The following is a 19,651-nucleotide window of genomic DNA, read 5'->3' on the forward strand; positions in this document are numbered from 1 at the left end:
CTCCTAGATCACACTGTCTTTAAAAACAGGAAATGGTTGAGGTTCCTGGGTGGCTCACTAGGTTAAGCGTCTGCCTCTTGGTTTCAGCTCAGGTCATGATCTCATGGTTTGTGAGTTTGAGCCCCACATCGGGCTCCACACTGGCAGTGCGAAGCCTGCTTGACATTCTCTCTCTCCCTCTCTCTCTGCCCCTCCCCTGCTCACTCTCTCTCTTTCTCAAAAATAAATAAACTTAAAAAAAAAAAAAACCAAAACAGTAGGTGGTTATTCAGTACCTACCAAGTGTAGAGTTCTTTACATATATTACCTAACCGAACGTTTACAGCAACTCCATTACATTATTGCCTAATTTTCCCACATGAAAAAATGAGGCTAAGAAAACTTGACAAAAATCAGTGAGGTAAGTCACCATGCCAGGATTCAGTCCTAGGTCTGACTGTTCTCTGAGCCTGTATCCCTTACACTCTGTCTCATGGTCTCCTTGATAAGGAAATAGCTCAGAGAAGTCACCTGGGAATGTTCAGACATGTCTATAATCTATAGAAGTCATCAGATATTGTCTTCACCAACTGCTATATAAGCAGATTAATGTCGGAAGACTCTCCTCTTTTAGCAATAAACCAGATTTTAATGATCCATGTCCTCTCCTCCAGATTGAAGTCAACTTGACAGCCTCTGTAAGCAGACACCCAAGGGTCCCTAGAAAGACCCCAGGATTCACAAGGAAGATGATCTTTACTGCACAGAACCATTGTGAGACTCACAAACATCTATGAAAGTTCTGTAGAAGAGGGAAGAGGAAAAGTTCAAGGCAACGTTGTTAATACCTACTGAACCTTTTAGCAGGTTACCAGAGTCCTTGAAACCCAAATATAACTCCTCTGAGTGACTCCAAATACATACAAATCTCCACCAGAACCTGAGAAGAGATCTAGGGGAAATAATATTCATATAGAGTAGTCTCTTCCAACATTCACCAGGATGAGGCATCAGAAAAGTGACTTCAAATAGCAATTCAAAGTGCTGGTGACCCAAATGGAATGGAAAATCAGTCATGATTTCAGGGTTTTGCCATGATCAATTTAAAAGCTGAGATCCTAATAAAGCTGACTTATGATAGGCTATGTAAAAGAATCCAGACACAAAAGACTACATAAATGTCACTCCGTTTATAGGAAATTTCCAGGATAAGCAAATCTGTAGAGCCAGAAAGTTGATGAGTGTTTGCCAAGGGTATGGTGGGGGGATAAGGAATAACTGCTAAGGAGCACAAGGTTACTTTTTAAGGTGTCAAATATTCTAAAATTATATTATGGTGATGGCTGCATGACCTTTTATAAATACTCAAAACATCAAAGTATACACTTTAAATAGATGAATTTTATGGTATATAAATTATATCTGGATAAAAGTTGTTAAAAAAGAAAGATGATTTGCTACATATAGATATTGATTAAGGGCACTTTATAGTAAAAAGAGTAATCAAAAAGCATTAAAAATAAACATACATAAATACATAAATATATGAGAGAAGTCAACCTAAGATTTTATCAAAAATTACCAATTAAAATTTAGGCCTGAAGTTCAGTACACACTTTGTCTAATTTGAATTGGTTTTCCTCTTTCAAGTCTTTAGTTAAGGTTACTTGAAAAGAGAATCTGAAATCACAAAAGAAAATCAATACCACAGTTGACCAAGGCCAGGTTCAATAATACTGCCCACATTTGAGTGCAGTGAGGGAAAACAGCATTCATTAGTCATATAATAACTACATGGCCTCCTGCTTATCTCAGAAATTCCTCCAAGGAACACAGCCATTTCCCACCTATTATTTCCTATTGATTTTCACCATCTGCCAAGAGGCAGAGAAGGAAGAGGAATTTCAACAGAAGAAGGTGAGACCAGAGGAGCACCAAAGGAGTGGGAGCACTGCATACCCCTTAGATGTAATGGCAGATGGGCATGCAAGGCTTTCAATTCATAACTCACTTTTTTGTGTATTCAATTCTCTGACTCCAAGTTGGTCCTGTGACAGCTGGTATTCCATTTTCTCACCTGAGACCTATAGTCAAAAGAAGTCGAAGGGAGATTGTTCACTGAGAATCCCATCATCATCATCATCATCATCATCATCATCATCATCATCATCTTGTTATTGTTGTTATGACGATGACTGGTATATATGCAAATACCATCCCAATCCCAGCTCACTCTTTTGTACAATGATTGATTTTCATCAGGGAGATCTCCCCCAAGTAGCCAAGGTTCCCTGAGGATCCCCTAGATACCAAGAGGTAGAACCAGTTTCTTTTCACATGTAACGAGACATAACACATGTGGTATGTATTGAGTGCCAAGCTCTGTTGTAAGTTCTTCAGGTATATTAACTCATATAATTCTCAGAACAACTCCACAGGGAAGATATTTTAATTACTGCCTCCATTTTATAAATGAGAAACTGAGGCAGGAAGTTTAGGAAGTAGTACAAGATCACCTAGCTATGAAATGGTAAAGGGAAACTTGAACAAAGGCAGTCTGGTATTTAAGTGCTTAAGCATAACCACCATGCAAACTGCCTTCATAAGAGAGGAAAGCTTTTTCAAAGGTGAATGTTTTGTCCTGAACTTATGTTGCTCACATATAGCCAAAGTGCAGTAGAGGTAGGGATTCGGAGGACTCTCATTTCCTAAATCATGCAATTTTTATCCCACAAAGTAGAGGAAGACGGAGAGGAAGAACCAGGGATGGATATTGAGAAGGAATGGAAGGGTGGCAGAAACAAATACTGGATAGGAAGATTGGGATGCCCTGGAACAAACTGCCAGACTTCAAGAGGTTACAAAAGAAAGTGTTTATGCAGGATCTCATCATGGAAACAATACTGTCTTAAAAGAACTATAAAATCCCTAACTTGAAAACAGAAATGAGGGTGAATCCTGGAGTGTGCTTGTTAGCCTCAAATGTTTGTATCAACCTGTTTAATATTATGGTTCCTTAGTCTCAATATAAAACGCAGCACTTAGTGTGTGGAAGCATTATGCTAAGTGCCATTTGATCAACAGTCACTCTTTTGAGTCCTCTCAACTACCCTACAAGAAAGCGCTAACATATTAAGAATAAACATGAATGTAGTAAGTCCATGCCTGTTCTAAGCACATCACAAACTCATGTAACTCACACAACAATACTTTGAGAAAGAAACTCTTCATTTTATTATCCTCATTTCACAGATGAAGAAACTGAGGCGATGAAAATTTAAGTAGATTGTCCAAGTTCACACGGTTAGTATGAGGTAGATCCAAGGTTTGAACCAAGCAATCTGACTCCAATCTGTGCGGTTTACCACTGAACTATATTGCTTCTGCATAGCACTCTGCTGGATATTTTCCAAATGTTATTAACAATTACACTAAGCCAATTTTACAATCTAGGAAAATGAGCCTTAGAAGAGTTATGATATTTCACCAAGGTCACTCAGATAGTGACTGGCAGATCTGTATTTTGAACTCACGTCTCTTAAATACCAGTACTCTCACTCTTAAATATTAAGCAAGAATCATAACCTGCAAGATTCACAGAGAGAAAACAAAGTTACAAGAAAAAGAAGGCACAGAACTCAGATCAAAGCTTTAACTAAAAGACAACATGACCTTACTCTTAAAAGCAAATGCCAATCTCTCTTAGGCTCCTATGGAAAAAGTCCAGCATGGAACTAATGTTTCAGTCCCTAAACATGAATAACCCCTCTCCTCCATCAGAATTCCAGCTACCTACCTCTAAGGGGCTACAAGCAGTTGGGTGTAGGTCACTACCGTTCTTAGCACCTGAACCCATCTTGTTCTGGGAATGGACCACCCTCCATTACTTAGTGACTTCTCTTTTTGACCAATTCAGCTTTGTAAGGAAATATCCACCTTGCAGATCATTTGTTGGAAGGTGGTATTGCTCAATAAGTATCTCTTGATTAAGGATTAAATGAATGCTAAAGTTGTTGAATGGATCAAATTAGATAAAGCCTACAGAGCACTTAGTTCCGTACCTAGAATATAGAGACTGCTCGATAAATCATAGCAGCTGTGCTACTACTATTCTCATTGCTAGTACATCATTTTTGGTTTTGGCTATTGCTAATTATTAAGGGACAGAGAAAACATAGATACACAGTAAAGCCCCAAAAGCAAGCCCACTCGTTGGAAAGAATTCATAGAGGAAAAAAGGGAGATCATTTTCCTGCCTCCTAAGAGAGTGACTAAAAGACTTAGGAAGGGATGACTACAATTTAGCATGGCATAGAGCTGTAATTCAGAGTCTCCCAGGTGTGAGTAAGACTCATTATAAGATTTAGATTGGTTTTATACATGCAACTCCACTGAAAAAAAGATTTACTTCAAATAATAGTTCAGTAGACTATTATTTGGTTTAATTCCACTGCCCTAGTTATTATTTTAGTTACAATAGATGATTATAGAAATTTCAGAATAAAAAAAAAGAAATTTCAGAAAATTCAGATAAAATGAAAAAAATTAAAATCACATATGAATGATGTTTTCATATGTGTATGCATATATACATACACATACATACACATATACATATACATATACATATACATATACATATACATACACAGATGGTCCCTGACTTACAATGGTTAGACTTAAGATTTTTCACCTTCATGATGTTGAAGAAGCCATATGCAGTCAGCAGAAAGCATACTTCCAGTTTTGATTTTGATCTTTTCCCAGGCTAGCAATTAAGTGGTAGGATCCCCTCTCGTGATGCTGGGCACTGGCAGTGCGTGGCAGCTCCCCGTCAGCCACACAATCAGGAGGGTAAACAAGCATTGCACTTACAGCCATTTGGTACCCAGACAACCATTCGGTACCCAGACAACCATTCTGTTTTTCAGTTTCAATACAGTATTTAATACATTACACAAGATAGTCACTTGTGTCAGATGATTTTGCTTGACTGTAGGCTACTACAAACGCTCTGAGCATGTATAAAACAGGCTAGGCTAAGCTATGATGTGTGGTAAGTTAGGTGTATTAAATGCATTTTTGACTTAAGATATTTTCAACTTATGAGTTTATTGGGATATAATCCCATCAAGTCAAGGAAGATCTATATATAGTTTGGTGTCACAATTTAGCATTCAGTATTACTAAACTCTTTAGTAGTCAGTTATATTTAGTATTACTAAACTATTATTTGAATAATTTAGGGGCCATATATATAAAAGATATCTACCTTTGGGGGCGCCTGGGTGGCGCAGTCGGTTAAGCGTCCGACTTCAGCCAGGTCACGATCTCGCGGTCGGTGAGTTCGAGCCCCGCGTCAGGCTCTGGGCTGATGGCTCGGAGCCTGGAGCCTGCTTCCAATTCTGTGTCTCCCTCTCTCTCTGCCCCTCCCCCGTTCATGCTCTGTCTCTCTCTGTCCCAAAAATAAATAAAAAATGTTGAAAAAAAATTTAAAAAAAAAAAAAAAAAAAAAAAAAAGATATCTACCTTTTATAGATATATATATCACTTTTAGATATAGATACATATATCACTTTTAGATATATATATATCACTTTTAGATATATTCACATTTTTTTTCAGAATTTTCCTATCAAATATGTATGCATATTTCTGTATACATATACATACACACAAACATACCCATATACTCTATTTTAGAGCTGCCTGCTTTCGTGGTTCTTAATAACTCTTGTGTATATAGATCCTTAGACCTCCTTGCTATTAGCAAGAATCTGATCCAGAATAAAAAGTAGCAAGGCTTTCAGAACACTATAGGAAACATTTATTTTTCTGACCACTCACTAACCTTTCCCCATTCTTAGTCTGTGAGCTTCAGGTAAGGCATCACTCCTATTTCCTGACAGGGAGCACATTACCCAGTCTCAGCCAAACAACAAAAGGAATTCCCTTGCCACTATGACTGGTTCAGGAAGAGTGGACGTACGACCCACATAAGCACAATCAGAGTGAAGCTCAGGACTAGTTTAAGAGTTAACCTCTTCACTCTCAGACTTGAGGCCACCATATTGAGTGTGTACAAAAAAAAACCAACACAAGGGCAGTTATGATGAGAGTTGGTGAAAATCTTAAGAATGATGGTAATTTCTGAACCCCTAGATAAATATCTGAGCAATGTAAACTCTGGCCTCCTCAATTACATAAGTAAATAAATTCCTGTTCTTAATTTAGCTGATGTGAGCAAAGTTTTGCTTATGGGCAAGAGAAATCATCTTAACTATTACAAGCACAAATCATTGAAACCAAATTTGAGTTTTAGTCCCAATGCCCTCCTTTTGTTTCTTTTGCTTCAAAATAAATTCCTTTTTGGTATAAACCACAGGGAGTCAACATACTCGGACTTATTAGGCCAACCAAGAACACATGGTGTATTACAACAAATCATCCCATTTGTCTCCTGTTAGAAAAGCCCTTCCTTCTGTAAGTTTCAAATACCTTTCTGTGCCATGAGTTTATAAATGCCAAAAGTTGTTCAAATTCCTCAAGTTCAACAAGCAAATAGAAACTAAAATTTTGGTGAACATCAGAAAAGAAAACCTTACACCTGGATTATAAAAGTTCTCTCATGAGGTGGTTGCCCTTGGAAAAGAGATTTGTGGTTCAATACAATAAAAAGTTATTTCCCCACCTGTCCTCATCAAGCTTAATGAATACCTTACACATAAAACACCCCTTTTTATTACTGCATTCCATGTTCTGGTGGAGATCAGACTCCTCCAGCACATCAAAATGGTACCCCCCACCCCCAGGCAGAGTACAATGATATTTCCAGGCATCATTGCCATGGGCAAATATGGCAGAGCCTTTCCCAAATGAAAAAACAAACTTTGTATCAAAGGAAGTAAGAGACTATCTTTGAAAACTAGAGCAAAAAAATTAATAACAATGTAGTCAGATATATTCAAGAGGCATACTGTTCAAATATACACACTGTTTTAAAGCATTTATGTTTTGAAGGGAACACTTTATATCTATTTTTAAAACCTTGTTATGTTCTGTAATCTCCATAGCCTGTCACACCCATAGCAATTTATCTGCACCTCTCTCATGGAATTTATCATTTGCTACTTTTAGTAGCATTACATGTGTATAAGTCTTATCTCTTCTACAAGAATGCAGACTCCTTGAGGGGAGGGATCTTCTTTATCCTTATATCTCAGACATGACATAACTTGGTAGCTTGTAGATACTGAGCCTTCCATAAATATTAGAAACATGAAAAAAAAATGTTTAAGTGTATTTTTTAAAAGCAGAATAAACCTGGATGGAAACAGAAAGCTTTTTTTCACTTGTTAAAGGAGAATGTGTTATAAGGAACTCATAAAAGTAAATAAAGAATTGTAGCTCAACTCAGATTTCAGTGAAGAAATTGGTTCTCCATAGACACTCATTCATTCATTCATACATATAACCTCATTCATCAACTGAACTAATATCTATAAAAGCTTCTGATAAAGTTAAGAATAGAAGGAAAATTAGAGCAGATTACTTCTATGGAAAGATGGAAAATTGGTCTGCTTTCCCAGATCTCAGTGCTTTATGCAGTCAGTGACATCATGGAATTTATTTTATCACTCTTCTTGCTTAATTAGGACGTAAGAGAAAGGTAGGAGGATAAGAGTAGACAATTTTCAAATAAAAAGTGGTTTTCCCCCAGCAAGTTGTAAAAGGAAATCAAAGAGTTTCTGGTTTGTTTGTTTTTGTGGTAGGAAAATTGAAATCTAGACAGAAAAAAACCTAAAAGAAGAAGAGAAAAGGCTGAAGGGAGAGAAAGAAGAGAGAGAGATTAGTAAAAGTTCTCTAAATTTTCAAAGAACGAAAGACAGAATTAAGAGTGAGTCCTGGAAAGACTTCTGACATGGGATCAAAAGACATCATGTGGACAAAAGAAGTATTCCTTTCAAATCTAGTATTTATCCTAGATTAAAATAGTCAAAATTAGTGGGAGGTGAGGAACATGTTCTACCTTGTTCATTGGTTTCATTCAAACCTAGTTCTAAAATACATAAATAGTTTAATACATGGATATCTTCAAGTCTATACTTTTCTACTAGAAAATGTGGCGGTATTTATTATTTTACCTTGCTCACATTCAAAAAGAAATTATTAGATCCAGGTATAATGGAATTATTCAAATAAAGTATAAAACAAGAGGCCAATAATAGCGCTAGACAAATAGGAGATCCTAAAATGTTAGTCAATGAGTAGTTAGTTATAAAGAACACTTTACTGCCAGCTATACCTCAAATAAGTAAATAAATAAATGAATAAATAAATAAAATAAAAATAAAACCTATGCAAAAGTTTTGGGAGTTTTTCTAATACAATTATTAAAAAATGTTTTAAAAAAATTTCCTTTGAGTTTTCTCCCATTCATATAAATAAATATAAAATCACATATCCCCCAGTAAAATATAAAGAGTAAAGGAATAAATACATAATATTATCCAAGCAGAATCCTCAGCTCTATAAATGGCAGGTAGATACATTTGTGTTCAACAAAATGACTGCATTTTAAATTCATTCTAATAAAAAATAAACAAAACTTCCTCTATTTTTCTATTTAGGTGGTATCCCAGTCCACAGTCCAGGCATACAAAAGAAACTCTCTGTTTTTCTACATTAACATAATTTATCTTTCAAGAACTGGATAATATCTTGAAATCCTCAGTCAATTTGATGTTTCTTCTTTTTTCTCCCTGGGGAAGCTTTCAAGTTCCAGATAGGGTTTATATAGGCTGCATGAGTCAAGGTGATGGATTCTGTCCCTTGCTGTCATTTCTCCATGTAGGCATTGATTGATAAATCCATCATCCTTTTTGTCTCTGGTTGTAGGTCCACACAAGTAGCTACAGAGAGATATGCCTCTCTTCCATTTACAGGAACCCTGTAGGTACAGTCTTTGCTGCTTTAGTGCAATGCTTGGTGTTAGAGAAACCATTCAGCTTCTAGTTCACTTTGGGGTACTCTCTGAGGCTTTGGAAAGACCCCATCGGGTTTGACTCAACAAGCATCTGGGCATCTGCTGCTTCAAAGAGTTCAGCTTAGTTTCTATTCTAGAAAAGATGGTCACGGTAATAGGAAGGATGGGACTATGGAATGTGCGGAGTCAGCAGGGGAGGTAGAGCACTTTTCCTCTGTCTCATTATGTTTCTCCAAACATTTTTTTGTGGGCTTGGAGCCCTCTCAATTCTCTTAAGTGCTTTAGGCTGTAAACCAATGCCAAGAAGAGATTGGCAGGCTATTTTTTTTTCTTTCTGGCTTGCTACATCCTTCTCCAGAGGCAATGGCCTAGGACGCCCTAGCTGTTTGAATAAGAAGAAAGTTCAGAAGGATGGAATTATCAGAAGGGGGAGGGAAAAAAATTGTTTAATATTTCAAACTTTCCCAGGAAATAGGAAAAATGTCTTTGAGGTTATATGGAAGAAAATTAGCATAAAGTTGAGGTCAGGTGGAAGAAATTAGCATAAATTAGAATAAAGCACTCTGATTTTGCTGATCTCTCTGCCTCCAAGCAATCTTCTAGAACTGAACTTTGAAACTCTTTCAAATAGAAAAACTTGCAACAAAAGCTTTCTATCCTATACCATATTCTTCTATAGACTTCATGATATACCCTGAAATATCTTTAGGGGTAAATCTTTGTTTTCTTCAGTAGATCTCACTATTAGAAATTGAACTTTTCTCTCTATGAAATATATCCAAGATCAACAACTGGTCATCCTTGCCTTGCCCTTGGAAGTCTTTCTTTTGTTTTTAATTGAAATTTATTGTCAAATTGGTTTCCATACAACCCCCAATACTCATCCCAAAAGGTGCCCTCCTCAATACCCATCACCCACCCTCCCCTCCCTCCCACCCCCCATCAATCCTCACTTTGTTCTCAGTTTTTAAGAGTCTCTTATGCTTTGGCTGTCTCCGTCTCTAACCTCTTTTTTTTCTTCCCCTCCCCCATGGACTTCTGTTAAGTATCTCAGGATCCACATAAGAGTGAAAACATATGGTATCTGTCTTTCACTGTATGACTTATTTCACTTAACATAACACTCTCCAGTTCCATCCACGTTGCTACAAAGGGCCATATTTCATTCTTCCTCACTGCCACGTCATATTCCATTGTGTATATAAACCACAATTTCTTTCTCCATTCATCAGTTGATGGACATTTTGGCTCTTTCCATAATTTGGCTATTGTTGAGAGTGCTGCTATAAACATTGGGGTACAAGTGCCCCTATGCATCAGCACTCCTGTATCCCCTGGGTAAATTCCTAGCAGTCCTATTGCTGGGTCATAGGGTAGGTCTATTTTTAATTTTTTGAGGAAACTCCACACTGTTTTCCAGAGCGGCTGCACCAGTTTGCATTCCCACCAACAGTGTAAGAGGGTTCCCGTTTCTCCATAGCCTCTCCAGCATCTATAGTCTTGGAAGTCTTTCTAAGTCATACAGATAAAGTTCTTTTCAAACTCCTTAATAAATTAATCCCTTCCAAACCAATGTCATATATTCAGCTATTTTTCTTTAGAGTTTATAAATTCGTTCACAAAGAAAGTGTCACTAAAAGTCAGACAATGTCTACGTGTGTCTCTTGTATCGTACAATATCAGAAATTTCTTATTGATTTGGTCATTTTGTCCCACATTCATTACAATAAAAATCCAGACTTGCACTCATCTGGGACGACTATAAATAGCTCGATGAAGCTATGATTTATAGATTAGTGAATGTTGCCTTTTATTTGAAAATAGTTCAAACATTTCAACAGCCCATAAGCCTCTAACAGTGTGTACAAATCATCCATCTGGACTGCCTTTGTGCAGTGACCAATGCATCATTTGTGGATCGGCAACATGGCTTGTGCACTTTCCTTATATTTTGGTCATTTTCTACTTTTAGGAGTCTTGCCATTCCAAGGTAGAGCTAGGGAACTTGCATTACCAGGTTTCACTGCTACCAGGGTACAGATATGTGACGTGGATTCTGCCACTCACATGTACCTGAGCACAGCTGGGTTCCAAAGGAGATGACACACTTCTGAGCACGTAGGAATTGATATTCTGGCAACTGTGGTGAGAGAGACACTTGGTTCCTTACAGATAACAGTGGCAGAGCTCCTGGCATCCAATCATAGAGCATCAGAGGCTGAGTGATGATGAGGTGGCATTTTCCCTGCTAAAGGTCCTTTAGTGGGACTAAGAGTTCTCTTAGTCCCTCAATTGGTTGGTGATTCAAGAAACTAGTTCTCATACCCTCCTGGAAAGTCATAAGTTACAAGTAACCTTTTATAAATTCCTTTTCTGGCTAAACTACATGTTGTTTGCAGTGCAAAACACTTTTATAGTTGCTGAACAAATAAATAATTAATCATACAATATTACACGTGTATGTAAAAAAAAGTTAATCTCATTTATGTTGACACGTTAACACTGTTACTAAGATTCTAAGAGGGAGAGTCAAAAAGCAAATATTTAAAACACTAGCATTTGCCACATAGTCCAGGCAACATGGTGACCCAATATTAGTTGGCTAATAGATTTTTCACTTCTTTTTTTCATGTTTATCCTTTTGGTGCATCTGTTTTTGAGTTATTAAAAGAAGGGGTGTTTACAGGTAGTTTTTATTGCTGGTGATTCATTTTAATACAGTTCTAAGGAAGATGAAATGGGGCTGCCTAATACAATCACTCTAAACACTAAAGGCACACATTGTGTGAGCAATTACTGATGACTTTCCATGTACAGTGGGTAGCAAAGATGAAATGCACAAAATGAGTAATAGGAGATAGTCCCAGTTATCAAGTAGCTCACACGATTGCCATTTCCCTAGAATAAAAATTGTATCCAAATGAGAAGTTCTCATTGTACTTCCATAATTTCTATTCATCCCTCAAATCAATTGTTCTTTCCTTGAAAATTATTTATTACTAAGGCTATCCAAGGAAAATAACTATTCTGTCCCTGTAGGACTCATTGGGAGGACTGAGAACTATTGCATCCTATTTAAAAGCATTATTATACTGCTCCCATGGACCACATTGACATAGCAAATGTTCTTTGGGAAAACAACCAGTTGAATAACTTATATATCTCCAACAATGACTACGTGCCTTGTGAGAATGCTAGAGCCAGCTACCCATCCTACTCTCATCCTAACAAAGCTATGCTTCGTGGTATCAATAACTAATTACATTACAGTTCTGCCTCAGTAACATAGATTGATAGTTTCATTATACCATTTAATTAGAACTGTTTTTAATTTATCAGGAAGAAATGGCATAATTGGTGAAAGAACAGCTGTTGCAGGTCACATGGAAACAATATGGTTGAGTAACAGAAACTGGCAAACTTGGCTGGGAAATCCAAGTGGCATTTAAGTCTTTTGGAATGCATAATATGGAGGGAAAGGAAGTCTGCTATCTGTCATATTTCATCTAATCAACACCTCTGAACTTTATCACTAGCGTTACTGGTGCGGGATGCATGGACACCAGCAAGAAGTACTTTGCAGAACCAAGGTCCACTGTGGCTCAATAAATTCTATTTCCCCAAAACAGGGTATCATCTGAGTTTCAAGGGATCTGAAGGAGAACTTTTATCCCTTAATGTAGCTGCTTCTTAGATAGTAAGTGCTAATTTTCTTGCATTGTCTAAACTAGTAGCAGATATAACATTTTAGTTTATTAAAGGAATAGCTGGTATTAGACATATCATACTCTAGCCTGATTTCCTCTTTAAGGATGGACCCCTCTTCTATTACTCAGGGTTCTCCAGAGAAACAGAACCAATGCGGTATATCTGTGTGTGTGTGTGTGTGTGTGTGTGTGTGTGTGTGTGTGTGTGTGTGTGAGATAAAAAAATTATTAAGGAATTGACTCATGCAAATGTGAAAACTAGCAAATCTGAAACCCATAGGGTAGACCATCAGGCTAAAAACTCAGACAAGGAGTTGCTGTTTAAGTCTTGAGTCTGAAATTTGTAGGTCAGGCTAGCAGGCTGGAAATTCACGCAGGATTTTTATGTTCTGATTTAACACAAAATTTCTTCTCTGAGAGAACCTAATGTTTGCTCTTAAGGTCTTCAACTGATTGGATGAAACCAACTCACATTACTGAGAGTAATCTACTCAAATTCAACTTATTATAGATGTTAATGACATTTATAAAACATATTCACACCAATATCTGGACAAGGCTTTGACAAATATCTGGACAATGTTTTGACCAAACAACTGGGCACCAGAGCTTAGCCAAGTTGACATACAATTTAACCATCATACCTATTAACAAAGAAGCCTCCCAAGGTTCTTTCAGACTTCTGTCCACCCTTAGCTTTCTAAGACAAGAATGGCATGTTTCTACATGAATGTTATCTTTCTGTCTTCATGTTCACAAGGAACACATAGTTAATCAATTATGGTACTCTTTTCCACTGAGTTCAGAAATGCTTCTCAACCCAATGCTCCAAAATGTCACTTCCATTTTACTAAAGCTAGCATGCAAAATAAGTGTATTGACTCGCCCTTCTTAAGCAATTTAGTCACCTTGTGCTTTTAGCTTTTGTTTCTCTCCTGATTGTCACAATACAATTGTAAGCTGGATACTGAATATATAAGAATCATTCCAAAAGAGACTGTAGTCAGAGATTAATGCAAGAAAAGAAACAATGGAACCTCAAAAATCCTCTGGTCCAAATGATAACATCTCATAAGTCGAATAATGCATAGGGCAGTTAACTAAGTGTAAGGCAGTGGGAGACTTAGGGAGGTGCTCCAGTTAATGTCAAGAGTGAAGAGTTAAAACTTCATGGACCAAAGGGGACGAGACTTATGCAAAAGAGGATTTCCATGTCAAACCCAAGATGAGTGGATGGTGAGGATACTCTGAGTTTGAGAAGGATACATCCTGGGCTTTAAAATTGTGTTATTCCCAATGGAGGAGCCACTAATAGCGGTTAGTAGAAAGGCTACAACCAATGCTTCTTTACAACACAGCTGGGAAGACGCTAAGCCTGGTTTTAAGGCTTCCTAGTCAAGAAGAATGAGTATTATGATACAGTGCAGGCTTCTGCTGCCAATGCAGAGTTCAGTCAGGGATCCTCTGGAAAATAGCATAAGAAGGCTGATCAATATATGAGTCTGAAACTGGCTTTAATTGTCACTTCAGGTCCATTGCACTGAATTTTATTGGGTTTGACTGATCTTTTATCAATATTGTATACAATATTATCTTTTATACTCATCTTTATCTTTTGCTTCTTTATTTCTCTTCAGGACTTGAACAATCACCAATATCATACAATCAAAATACCACATTTATCTTACAGCATCTCCTTCATGCTCACTGTCAAAACAGCAAATCCTATAACCTTTCTCCATTCCTTTCCCTCGTCCCCTATCCTTTCTGTTCATTTATCCTTTTTTACCTGCACTTTTCTGTAAAGATCTCTTTACGGACCTCCTAGCCTCCCATTCTTGCCATCTGACACAATTTCTGCCCCTTCTAATAGATCAAAGAACCTTAAAGCATGATTCTGCTAATGTTGCTTCTTTCATCAAGGGCTTTTGATAAGTCCTATAACCTTATAGTGTAAAATCCAAATTCTTTAATTTAATATTCAGTGTCTCCCATAACCTAACCCAGGCCATCTTTGCAACATTGTCCTCAGCCAGTCTCCTATTTTGAAAGATATAATCCAGAAGACTGTGCTACTTGCCATTTCCAGAAAATGCTTGGCATTGTTCATTTGCATGCCCTTCCATATGTGTTTTGCCTACTGGTTGGTTTCTATTTCTCTATTAGTTCATTCTTCAAAATCAGCTATAAAACTATTTCCTTTACAATGAATTCTCATTCTTTTCAATGAACTACTATATCACATGTAACAAATAGCATTTTACCATAGTTACCTCAAAAGAGACTGTATTTCCTTACCATATAAACTCATGAATGATAAGAATCATTTTTTCACTCACTTTTTTTTTTTTTCCAACAGTGTCTTTCACACATTAGATGTACACTGTATGTTTGGTAAGTGGAATAATACACTGAAGAGTGAATCAATCCTTGGAGCAAGCTCATTCTCAGTCATCTCTCATAATCCATGTGAATGAAAGATTGGCTTAATCAGAGATGATTACAATCTCAAACAAATCCCTCAACTTCACAGTATACACCGCTCTAGCAAATCTTTTTTTCCTGAAGCAATTTACGAGTAGCAAAAAATTCAACAGGAGTTGCTTCCTTCACTCTATACACAGTCTCATTTATTCTTATATTATTTCATTCAGCGAGCATTTGCTGTGTTTTTAATGTATTCCAGGCCTAATGTTAGATTCTAGAATCACAGAGAACATAGTTCCTGTCTTCAAGGGCTTTCAATGGGGATGGTTGAAAAGGTCAACTATCATAATTACGGTAGAGTATGACGAGGTGTCTAACAGAGAAATACGGATGGCCTTGGAAGGCAAAGGAGGGGCACCTAAGCCAAATCAAAATTCAGTGACAATTTCGCCGAGACAGCAGTATCTCTGCTGAATTGTTAAGGGAAAAGAGAAGTTATATAAATGAACACGTTTGAAGAAGGCAGCCCAGTGAGGAGAAGAACTGCATATGTGAGAGCACAGAGGCGTGGGTGAGCAGGACGGGCTTTAGGATTTACAAGCAGTTGACTCACAGAAAACAACACTAGAGTGGGTTCATTTCCTATGGCTTTTGTAACAAATTACTACAAACTTGGTGCCTTAAAACAGAATAAATTTATTTTCTCACAATTCTTGAGGCCAGAACTTGGAAACCAGTTCACTGAACTGAAGTCAAGGTGTCAGCAGGACCATATTCCCTCTTGAGGCTCTAGAGAAGAATCTAAGCTATTCCTTGCTTCTTCCAGATTCCGGTGGTTATTGGCATTCTTAGTCTTGTGTCCACATCATTCCAATGTTTGCCTCAGTTGTCACAAAGCCTCATCTTCATATGATGGTCTAATCTCACTCCGCTTTTCTCTTATGAGGCTATATGTGATGATATTTAAGGCCCGCCTGGATAATCCAGGATGATCTCCTCACCTCAAGATCCTCCACTTAATCATATCTGCAAAGACCCTTTTCGCCCCCAAATGCAGTAGCATAGCATCTACAGTTTCAAGGGAACAGAATGTGGACATACCTTTGGGGGGAGCCATTTTCAACCTACCATATAAGTCTTATGAAATGCCTTGTATGCTAATCTAGCAGGAATATCCATAGGCAAACAAATGAAGAAAAGTCATAAGGCAATGCATGCCCCCAAATACATGGGACCACAGGTAAAATGCTGAAATATAAATATCTAAGGTTCATATTTCTCTAAAGAAAGAAATCAATTAAATTTTAGCAATACTTTGATATGGGTTTGGAGTAAAAACAGAGTCCCTGAAGGTCTGAGGCAGCAACAAGCTCTTTAGGCATAACAAAGAGGAAACATTGTTTTTGATGCTCCAGAAAAGGAATGGAAGATGAGACAGAAATGATAGATGAGTGGAGTTAGGGGAGAGAGAGAAGCCAAGATTACAGTCAAGGCTGTGTATCCATCAAGATACTCTAAAGAATACAAGAACAAAGATGTAGTACAGGAATTCGATTTTAGACAATTGTAGCAGAAGCTGAGAAAGTGAATGGCTGGAATTGATGAACATTATCACTTCTGGGAGAAGCTCTTGGCTCCTCAGTGGGCCCACGGACAGTGGCCTGGTGATGGGCCTGGGGCCACAGTTACCAACAGAGCCAGCAGTTAGAAAGACAAGCTGGGATGCTCAGGGTACCCCTTTATCTACATGTCACTGTCTAACCATAACAACTTTCTGAGAGCAGTGGTTTCCACTTCACTTCCACCTTCTAAGTCCCATGTAATTTTTCTTTTGACAAACTCTTATTTCCTGTTACTTTCTTTTGCTTTGCTGAGTAACAAAAAAAGGTGTTTTGTTTTGTTTTGTTTTGTTTTTTGTTCATTTGTTTGTTTTTTAGTGAGCCAATAATGGTTAGAGTGAGGGGATCCCAGTCTTAGCCCAGTGGACACAACATATTCCAGTAGAGCCTATAAAATATGCACAAAGGAACTCCAAATCTTTGATAAAGTCCAGGCTCACAAATAGTTTCCTGGAGTGAAATAAGACAGCACAGATATCATGTGTGAAAAAGACACTAGGCGGAGAAAATCCCAGAAACAGAACTCCCTCCTCCAGATTCACCAACATCTCAAAGAGTGTTGAGCTTCGGCAAACCACAGAAGATTTAAGCTAATCCACCTTGATCTTGACAGAAAAAAAGGCTCCTTTCTGACTAGGTGTATGATAATTTATCCAAGTCTGTAAGTTAGGGCTTTATAGACAGATACAAGATGATTCTAAGATTCACAGTAATAAATCTTTGGAAAGACTCTTTGACTTCTCCCCCAAATCTTCTTTCTTTATTTTGTTAATTTATTTTGACTTGATGCAAGTCAAATTTATTTTGACTTGTTAATTTTTTTTTACTTGATTTATTTTTTATTGAGTCAACCTGTTAGACTGACTTCAAAGTCTCAGAACTTTAGTTACTTTCTGAGACTCATAGGCCAATCCTACCCCTGCCTCCTAATGGGAAAATCTCTTCTGAGCTCACAAAAAGGAAAGTTAGGTCATCAATTCCTAGTGTCATCTACTACAATTCATGCTGCAAGAAGCAGTCCCAGAAAGTGTGCTAACCAGGTCTTTGTTCAAGTACACATGTGATTGGTGTCCTTAAAAACACAGTGTGTACCCGATGTCCTTAAAGCCCATCTGAATTCTCATAGGGGCCAGCCAGGTGGTCTTCATATTTGAAGACAACTCAGAGATTCACCTCACTTGTGAAAAAGTCAGCTTCCACCAGTCAACAGACTCAGTCTGAGTGTATGAGGGTGAACCATAAACAGCAATGACATAAGTAAATCCATCTTATTATCAGAAAAAAAATATAGATACTATTTTTTTTTACTAACTGACTTTACAAAATACTTTTGCAGACAGTTGTGTGTTATAACAGTCCCTCAAAATGGAGGATAAAAATTGTTATTCCCTTATTAATCTTACCTAAACTGGGGAAAGAGACATCAAGACTCTCCCCTAATACAGCATAATGAATGAGCATCAGAACAGACCCTGAATTCTCTCCACTCTGCATCTGAATGGACATATCTATCCTTTCAAGAGTTGAAAAGAAATTCTCAGGAAATAACCACATTCAATTTCACAGTATTATCAGGAGAGGAAAAGGTAAAACACGTTTCTCCTCCATTATAAATAGAAAAATCAAGTCCTATACAAATAAGTGCTCAAAGATGCATAGCCAGTCAGATACAGATAAGTGAGACCTCAAGACTTAGCATCCGAGCTTCTTCACAGATTCTTAATCCTAACCACATCAAAGAACAAGAGGGAAATGTGGAAGGCAAGAAGACATTCCCTCTAAAGTAAGCAGCCCTTATACCCGGCCTCAGGCAATTCCATGATCTTAGCTTTTAATTTGTAACTTAAAAAGCCTAGTCAGCCAAAATGACATTGATTTTATTGCATATTCCAAGATATCATAAGGATAATTAATCTCCTAAAAAACAATACAGTCTGTTGTATCTCCAGAGAAGCAAGGGGCTAAGTTTGTTCTTGGTGAATTACACCCAACGGGTACCACTAACCTTCAAATGTGCTACTATATTATTTAACTTTTAGACAGTTTAATACAGTTCCTGATTATTAATATGATTTTAATATCTGATAGTGCAAAAGGGTAATAATGTTGTAGAGCTAAGACAAGTGAAAAAGATAAAATTAACTCACTGCTGGTGAGTGATGCTAAAAATACACATTTTTACTTGGTTCTAACTTAACAATTCAGAAGAAAAAATAGCCAATCAATCAGAGAGCCAGAAAAAAAGGGGGATTGACTAAATTATCTTTTTGTCCCCATATAATTCAATAAAATTGAGATATGAAGGTGTTTCAATCATCCAGAGGAAGAGGTATTTATATGACAAGTATTTGCTGAGCACTTACTGTGTACAAGGCCCTGGACTAGGCATCCAGGCTCTAAAACCCTCTTTTCTCAAGTGTTTACATTTTCACTGGTGAGTCAGATGGGAAAGGAAAAGATCACACTCTGCTACATGCTACAATAAATATATGTATCCTGGCTTTTTCTTCCTGGATAAGCCCAGGATATCACACAGAAAAGGTACAAGCAGATGAAGGAGATCAGTTTCCTTACCTAAGAGAAAGGAAAAGAAAGAGGAAGGGAAGAGGTAAAAGAGGCATATAAGCAGAGGTTTCATCCATCTTGTTTGCGGTCTTATCCACGGCCTGGCATATTGTTTCCATCACCTGATAAGTATTTATTGGGCAGATAGATGAACTCAGGTGCAAGGATGTGAGAAGTTTTGTTATCTTAACTCATATTTAACCACAATTTTCTATCTGCTTTCTAATTCAGGTTCACCATCCATTCATTATTAGCAATGCCAAAAACACGAAAACATCTGAAAAACAGAAGTATTTTCCTAATTCATTTGGTGTCAAAATACAGCCTGACTATCTAATTTGGTGAAAAAACCTGACCTGGACTGACAT

The 19,651-nt window shown here is 37.4% G+C and overlaps 1 long non-coding RNA gene across 5 annotated transcripts in view; it reads right to left on the bottom strand.

Annotated features, from left to right (window-relative positions):
• LOC131487729 (uncharacterized) overlaps positions 1-19,651 on the bottom strand; it is a 731,038-nt gene that overhangs the window by 434,568 nt on the left and 276,819 nt on the right. For all 5 annotated transcript variants that reach the window (XR_009249923.1, XR_009249924.1, XR_009249922.1 and 2 more), the window contains one exon: positions 1,991-2,063. This is a non-coding gene — a long non-coding RNA (uncharacterized LOC131487729). The remainder of the gene's footprint in view (positions 1-1,990; positions 2,064-19,651) is intronic.

This window comes from Neofelis nebulosa, chromosome 10, assembly GCF_028018385.1.
Source record: "Neofelis nebulosa isolate mNeoNeb1 chromosome 10, mNeoNeb1.pri, whole genome shotgun sequence".
NCBI classification, from domain to species: Eukaryota; Metazoa; Chordata; class Mammalia; order Carnivora; family Felidae; genus Neofelis; species Neofelis nebulosa.